Raw genomic sequence first — 8,643 nt, 5'->3', positions numbered from 1 at the left:
GTATATATACCACATCTTCTTGATCCACTCATCCAGTGATGGACATTTAGGCTCTTTCCATGTTTTGGCTATTGTTGACATTGCTGCTATGAACATTGGGGTACATGTGCTCCTATGCATCAGCATTTCTGTCTCTCTTGGGTAAATCTCTAGCAGTGCTATTGCTGGGTCATAAGGGAGTACTATGGATAGTTTTTTGAGGAACCTCCACACTGTTTTCCAGAGCAGCTGCACCAGTTTACATTCCCACCAGCAGTGTAGGAGGGTGCCCATCTCTTCACACCCTCGCCAGCATCTGTAGTCTCTTGATTTGTTCATTTTAGCCACTCTGACTGGCGTGAGGTGGTATCTAAGTGTGGTTTTGATTTGTGTTTCCCTGATGATGAGTGAAGTTGAGCATCGTTTCGTGTGCCTGTAGGCCATCTGGATGTCCTCTTTAGAGAAATGTTCATTCTACGAAGTGTTAATTAGTGTTAATTTATTTTTGAGAGTGAGACACACACACACACACACACACACAGAGAGAGAGAGAGAGAGAGAGAGAGAGAGAGAGAGAGAGAGAGAGAGAGAGAGAGAGAATCTGAAGCAGGCTCCAGGCTCTGAGCTGTCATCAGAGCCTGACATGGGGCTTGAACTCATGAACCACAAGATCATGACTCAGGCTGAAGCCGGCTGCTTAACTGACTGAGCCACTCGGGCACCCCTAGTTGTGTGTGATTTTAAGTAAATTCTTTGTTTTGGTTCTGGCACCCATTAAATGGAGATAAAAATTCTATATAAATCACAGAGATATTGTATGAGGGTAAATGAGATAATGTATGTGAGATGCATAACCCAATGCTAGGAATATAGTAAATGCTCAAATAGTATTAGCTATGTTTATGTGTCCATTTTCCTTGGACACACTATAATTTTGTTGTTGGTGATATCAGCATATGATAGGAAAGGCTATTTTAAGCTTTTTAAAGGGGTACATAGGGACCTATTTAAAGGGCAGTGCAAATCAGTGCGAAGGACATAGGGACATATGAGACAGCCATAGAATGATAGGAAAGAGAATGCTTCATAAAAAATTTCTATCAGCAAGCCAACATCTTGCAGCTAGGTCTAGCACAGAAATGGCCCCAGGTCATTTCCAAATTTGAAAGGAACTAGGATTGGGAACACTCAGGCATACTGCAGATGTATAAAGACTAGCCTAGGAGGTGGCATTACTCTGGTTGGGGAGTCTAAATTTCAGGTGAATGCATCCAGGAAAAAGGCAAAGTAATAAGTCAGAAACCAAACAGAAGCAGAAATAGGTGCAACACACACACACACACACACACACACACACAAATTAGACTTTAAATTTGTATTGTTATGGTTTATAAAATGCTTTTATATTCATTACCTTTATGAGAGCAATGAAGAAAAGAGGGAAGGGTGGGGAAGGAAGGTGAACAAAAAGAGTTGTCCTACTTCCTATTTTTGACCTCATTTTGGAATTAGCAAAGCTAGAAGCAGGACTCCCTGTCTAATGTTTCTTCTCCTATATCAGTCTTACTTTCTAATTAGTGGGCTTAACTAAGAGACCTCTGTACCCCCACAGACTGTGCCTGGCACACCAGACACTTTGTCTCTGATGAATTTCTAATACCAAACACTGTGTTCTTGGTGTGAGATCCTAGGCCTCTGCAGGGGATTAGCCTGAAACATCCTGTCCCTCTGGTTTAGATAGAAGAAAATCTTCCTGCACATTTCTAAAGAAGTGTGGCAGTGCTTGTTGGAAATACCGCTGAGTAGCCAGAGCTTTGGCCAGGCCTGGGAAAGTTGGAAAGTTTCTTTGGGGAGTAAGAACTTACCCATGATTCTAGGTCTTACTAGATCTCTGGTAAGGTACCTCTATCTCTTAGTTAGGTGATAGCATTCACTAGCAGTGTTCTCAACAACTTCTGATTGTGATCATCATCAGGATGCCCATGGCTACTTTTTTTCCACTCCCACCTCTATGATCTCTTCCTTGAGATTGAATCTCATCAACAGTGTTCTTCTTAACTCACTGTCTTTCTGTCCTTTCATCCATCCATCCTTTGAACCCTTCGTTTAACATTAATGCTTACTTTATTCATATTAGATTTTTCTCTGGTTCTGAAAACCTCTTCACTGTGGCATATACTGCTAACCTCTATGGACTTGTCAATTTCCCTGGGTTTTTTTTTTTTTTTTTTTTTTTTTGGTCATCTTCTAACCCCTTTCAATTTAGTATATTTCTGGATCTCATCAACTTGCTCTTCTCATGTCTCATGGTTATCTAGGCTGATAGTCTAACACTAGCACCCTTAATTTTCAGGGGTGAGGCTTATAAGGCTTTAAAGAAGTATTCAATTTTGGAAATATGTTGAAATTTTCCTTCATTTTAAGTGAAGAAAACAAGCTTGCTTGTCCAGTCTTTAGAATGGGTCTGACAATTGGAGCTTGGGTGGCCTGGTCTTTGCTATGAATTGGCAAGTAAGAAAAAAAATTCAGAAAACGTCTTAATTTTACATTTCTGGGCCCTTTTCCACAATCCCCAAACTAACTATTCTCTTCAAAGTGACTAGTTTCCTTTGTGAGGAAAGCAAAGTGATCAACTAAGATGCCGAAAATGTCAGTCATTCTGTGAATCTGTTGCTTTTACTGTCTACAGAACAGATGTTAAAGAGTTTTCATATCCATAACTCCCACCTCTCCATATCCTATCATGAGGGCCAGGGGAGGAATTTGATTTCTTGAAGTCCAAATCATTTTTTTTAAATGATAAGATCGAGTCTTTATTTGTGTCCAGGAACCTGCAATGATAATATTGTTAGCCATTGATTCTTACCTATCCCATAATTTGTTTCCTTTAAAAATCCCAACTGTGTGGTCACTATCAGGAGATGTCTAATTTTGGGAATCTCTTTATTTTGACACCTGCCTTACACCACCACTGACTTGGATAAATTCAGGCCTCTGAAGGAGTAAAGTCTCTTACTATACAAAATCATCCAGTTCTAGTTTGGTCACCACCTCCTGACAGGGCTTGGGCCCAAACCCTGGTGTGGCCTTCCCACCTGTTCCCTGGTTTTCTTGCTCCATTTGTGGTTCTCATAAAGACGGTAAGCAATTAGGCTGTTCAGTTGTGGCACATGGTAGTGTAAAATTATGGAATTTAGGATTTTAATGAGTTCAGGTGCCATACAAAAGAACCCCCTTCTCCCACCCCCATCCCTGTCCATAAAATTATATGGCTTTAGAATTGGGGCTTTTTGCAGCCTGGACTAAGCCATTTTATTTAAAGGAAAAAAATAGGCCAGGGGAAAAAAAAGAACCAGCACAATTATATGCAGATTTGTTCATAAATCAGGCCCTGCAGCAGCTGTGCGGCACATGTTGGCGATCCTGAGCTTGTTGCTGGAACTTGAAAGATAAACATGAACCTGTTTCCACAGAGGAAAATCTGTTCACAGCAAGGAGCTGACCCTGTTCTTTAAACAAGGATGATGGTGTGGCAGCCTGCTGTGCCCTGCTCTGTGGTGCTGTTTGGTGGTGAGGGTCACATAAAGAAGAGAGCAAAGATTGGGAAGTGATTTACCTGGGGCAACAGGAATCAGCAACAGACCCCAAACAGTAGGCAGAACTTGACTCTTCCACTCAGCATTCTCGGGCTCAATTAGCTCGGTCACTGAAACAGTCCAGGTCTTTCTTATGTATTTTCAGAGGTGAAAGATCTTTTGCCCTAGAGCTAAATAATGTAGAATAACGGTATGCAATTTATGATAAAAGAGTTGTTCTGAGACTTATGTCCTTTTAAATATATGTGCATGTCCCCAGAGCTCCTGCCCAGCCCTGTGCTTACCTTAGGTGTGTGGAGAAGGGAAGGACAAACAGAGGGGATCCATCTGTTTTAAGATTCACTGCAAGGCTGATTGCTGTCACTCTGGCTTAGTGCCAACAGTAACTCATTGCAAGGTCCAGCTGTTTCCAGTCGTTTCCTTGGTCCAGGTATTCCTTTGGGAATGGAATGTGGTGCAATATATTTCTTAGCTGGCTTTTTGTAGGACTGGGTCCCCTGGCTCAACCTGCCTCTGTCTGCTTCAAATGAAAGGAGTAGCATTGCAGGGAATGGTGAGGGTCACTTTGTGACAATATGGTGGAGATTGATACTTACATCTGTGAGGTCAGTTAATTAACTGGGACTCATGGTGATGTAAACTGCCCGAAGCAGATGTGGCCAACCTCCTTTCTTCTACTACATACAAAGAGAGTCTTGAAGAGAGTCTGACTGTCTTCTTTTCCTTCTATTTTTCCTCTAGAACTCTGCCTTGGTGATCCATTTGAGAAGAGTTAATAATAAGAGGGCCCCTTAGAGAATTTCAGGCTAAAGGTATTGGGTGGTTTTGTGTCTTTCAAGAACTTTATCCCAGCACGGTCCTCTACATTAGGCACTGGCCAAGTAGCAAGGTCTGTTAGCGCTAGATGATTTCTTCAATCTGGAAAAAATGTTAATGATCTCAGAGGCATGAGTTTTTGTCCTTTCAGATGACTACTGTTCATTCTGTTACCCTAAGGCTCTGAAGGGAAACTCATATACCCAAGACACACATACTCTCTCTCTCTCTCTCTCTCTCACACACACACACATCCACACACACATGATGCATCATTATTAATAAATGAATGGAGCTATTTGTTATTTATTATTTAAACCTTCAATACTGGCTGGCCTGAGTGATACATGAAATATAGGCAAGTAATTTATTTATTAGGGAAAATAATGATTTTTCCCCCCACAGCATAACCCTCTCTGACCCAAAACAGCAAGAGCTTTATCAAATACAAATACGATGGCTTGTAATTTTAGAGTCTTCCAGAGCATTGTAACTGACAACCTTTTTAACATAAGTACATTGAACAAATAATTTATAGACATATTCTGGGAATATTTTAGGGTATTTTATTACTACTTCTGAAAGCTATGGCATGTTATTGATTTTGGTATATTAATATAACTTAAAAGGGAGGGCACATGCTCAGCTCCTAATCCACATCAGCTTTGATGGCAAACAATATATTTTACTGAAGGGAGCCTTGAACCAAAGCAGTAGAGGTTAACAATTACACATCATAGCAAAAAGTTTAAGATAATGAATTTCACTGATTACAGAACTTGCATTTTGGGGACTGAAACACATTTTACACACAAGGGTTTCACCCAAACTTCTCAACCACCATTTGTCAGCATGAACTTTCCTTAAGCCCACTTCTCTCCTGCCACTTCCTGAGGATTCATAAAGCCTACTTTCTGCTGAAAGGAGCACTTCTACCCCTTTTCCCAAAACATATTTGTAGAGTGGTGTTGGACGCTTATTTATTTAAAAGAGGTTATTATGCCCTTCCTTGTATTACTCTCTTCTTTTAGGTGGTCTCTAGATGATTAATGCTTAAGTTATCAACATCTTGTTCATATTTGGTATTTTTAAGTCAGTATCTCCTTGTTATGTTTTAACTCAGAGCCTTATTACACACACATGATTGTCCAAATTTCTGACCCCAGCACAGAGGCTCCTCCTTAATTTGTCCTCACTATCCTTGGCCCTCAGTTAGAACTCGGTGCTTATGAGAGCTTATGCCTCTTGCTGTCTCTGAAACCCACCCTGATCATTCCTGCCTTTATGCCTTTGATGCTACCGCTCTTCTCTTTTCTGCCATCCCGTCTTCTTTGTGTGTGAAGATTTTCCTGACCCCTCCAATACATAATTATTTCCTTCTCCTCTGCACCTCTGTGTAACTCAGCAGCTCTCCCTTCTGAGTTAGCACTTTACCATGAGTGGCCTTGAATTAGTTCTAGTATCTCTTTCACATATATCATTTATCCTGGATGGACTATGAGTAATTTGAGGAAAGGAACCATATAGGCTCCAGTTTCATTGTAGCAGCACGTCACCCCGGATGCAGCTAAGCAGATATTGGCAGCTCAGTCCACACTAAATTCAGTAGACACCGAATTTAATTTATACTGAAGTCTAAGGAGAATCAACACTAATTTTCAAACTATAGCTCAGCTGGTCTCCCTTTATTCATTCAAAAATTATAGGATGATAAGATATTCTACAAAATTTTCCTGGGCATAATTATTGGGGATGAACTTTCTTTGCTCTTATTATTATTCTTAAAGTAAAAAACGACTTCATTATAAATATAATAAATGTTGTCAGACTTGAAAATTTGACAAAGTAAAAAGAAGAAAATAAAATAGTTTTCCCTTAATTCCTTCATCCATAACAAGCACTGAATACCTTGGTATCTTTACCCTTCTGGACTATTTTGTGTGCATATATGTAGGTTTATGTGTGTATATACATTCTTTTACATATATCTCTATTACTGCCTTCATTCATTCCTTAGGATAAATTACTAGAAAGAATTTGCCGGGACAAAAGGATTTCTGTAACATGAAAAGACAAATGTGTGTGTGTGTGTGTGTGTGTGTGTGTGTATGTGTCTAAGTAGGTACTTTGAAAAGGCATCATACACTATGCAGTCTCTGTAACCTATTTTCTGCATGTCAATAATGTAGCTTTCATGACTGTATAGCAAGTCATTGTACCTTAATTTATTTAATCAATTATTTTTGAACTTTTAGGGTTTTCACCTTTTTACCCTTAAAAACAGTGCTGAAAATGAGCTTTCATATCGGCAAATATTTGTGCACATTTTCCATGATAGATTCCTAGAAGTGGAATTTCTAGGGTACAAGGGCATGCATACTTTAAGACACCTAAGACCCATTGCCAAACTACTTTCGGAAAGGTGGCATTTATTTATAGTAGTAGGGGTGGTAACTGAGGTAGCTGTTTTTCCATCTCTGCCACTTCAAAGTTATTCCAACTGAACATGAAGAGCCACCATTAGGAGATTATAATAGAGTTTACAATGAGGGGAGGGAACAACTGCCTATGTGTTGCCATTAAGGAGAGATCTGAATTCCACTCACCTGCTTAATTAACATCCGTTTACCTCTGATCCCCAAGAAATCAAGTTTTAACCCCTTGGCTGGGCCTTTTGCCATCTGTCTTCAGTGTATGGCTAAGCTCTGCTGACCCCCATTTCCCCACATCCATGCACTTTAAGCTCCTCCTGTGCTAGGAACCTCCCTGGGCCAGAATACACCCTGCCCTCCTATACCGCTACAGCTTTACGCCCAGGGGCAATGCTCATCTACACAGAAGCATTTGTTACAGCTATGGATTAGTCATAGTTCAAATAGTAATAGCCAGTGCACCTGTCTAAAAAGGAAAATAACTAGGAGTCAGTGAAAACTCTGTTACAAAATCTCAGTTGTTTATTGTCACATAAATAAAATAGTATCTAATATTCCTTCTGTGGTAAGTAATGTGCCATGTGCTCTCCTTGGATTATCATCTGTATGTATATTATCATTCCATATTATAGATTAGGAAACTAAAATTCAGAAAAATTAAGTAACTTGTCCAAGGACATGACTAAAAAGTGGCAGACTTAAGATTTGAAACCAGAAAATAATACTATTACTAATGCTGTTAATAATACTGTTAACCACAGCACATAATACTGTCTACCAGACTGGGTCTCTTGGCAGCCTACTATGAAGGAGTATCTGCTGGCATTAAAAAAAAAAAAAAGCAAGGGTCCTGGTGTATCTTTGGTATTCAAGATTAAGAAGCATAGAGTTCAGGCTTTAAAGTGAAAAGTTAAAATATCTAGTGGAAACTTTATCTTATCCATGTAGATCAGAGATTCTTAGTAGTTGCTCTATTGACAGTTTTGACTAGAGCATTCTTTGTTGTGAAGAGGCTGTCCTTTGGGTCCCCTGTCCCTAATTGTGACAACCAGAAATTTCTCCACATGATGTAAATACTCCCTAGTAGAAGCAGGCATAATCATTCCCAGGGGACCACTGGTCTAACAGGAAACATGCAGTGGACTTTTGTCATTATTTCTGGCTATGAGCAGCTGAACCCTTTTCCTATTATTCTGGAATCCTCACCTTTTGGGATAAGATGTTTCTGATCGTCACAACTGGGGGCAGAGGGTGCTATTGGCATCCAGTAAGTAGAACTACAATGCACAAGAGAGTTTCCCACTATAAAGAATGCTCTAGTCCAAAATGGCAAGGGTTCCTTTACCTTTGTGAGCCCTTCTGACATATTTTTTGATTTTCAATTTAGGCTAATTCAGTAACTGGGAAACTGACAAAGAGAATCTCATGGCATGGATATCTTCAGAGACTGAAAAAATCCAGAAGCCCTATAAGAATTGCTTTGTACCTGGCATTGTTTGTTTAGTCTTGTAATAGTTATCAAACATCCTTTATGTGCCAGGCACCATACTAGGTGCTGGGAACATGATAGTCAACTTGACAGACAAGGTTACCACTCTCCTATCCAAACAGACTGGAAGAGTAAGAGGGGAAGCACAAAGTGGGAGGGGCATAGTATTAGGGGATATTTACATAGTTTGGGGGAGTGTTCTTGTCAGAATCTGCAGAAGAAAAGATGTTTAAACTGAGGTCTGGGGGGCTTCTGGGTGGCTCAGTCAGTTAAGCGGCTGACTTTGGCTCAGGTCATGATCTCATGGTTTGTGAGTTCGAGCCCCGCGTCA

This window comes from Suricata suricatta, chromosome 6 (genome assembly GCF_006229205.1).
Source record: "Suricata suricatta isolate VVHF042 chromosome 6, meerkat_22Aug2017_6uvM2_HiC, whole genome shotgun sequence".
Lineage (NCBI taxonomy): Eukaryota > Metazoa > Chordata > Mammalia > Carnivora > Herpestidae > Suricata > Suricata suricatta.
The sequence above is the reverse complement of the archived record's forward strand: the minus strand, read 5'-3'. Positions refer to the sequence as shown.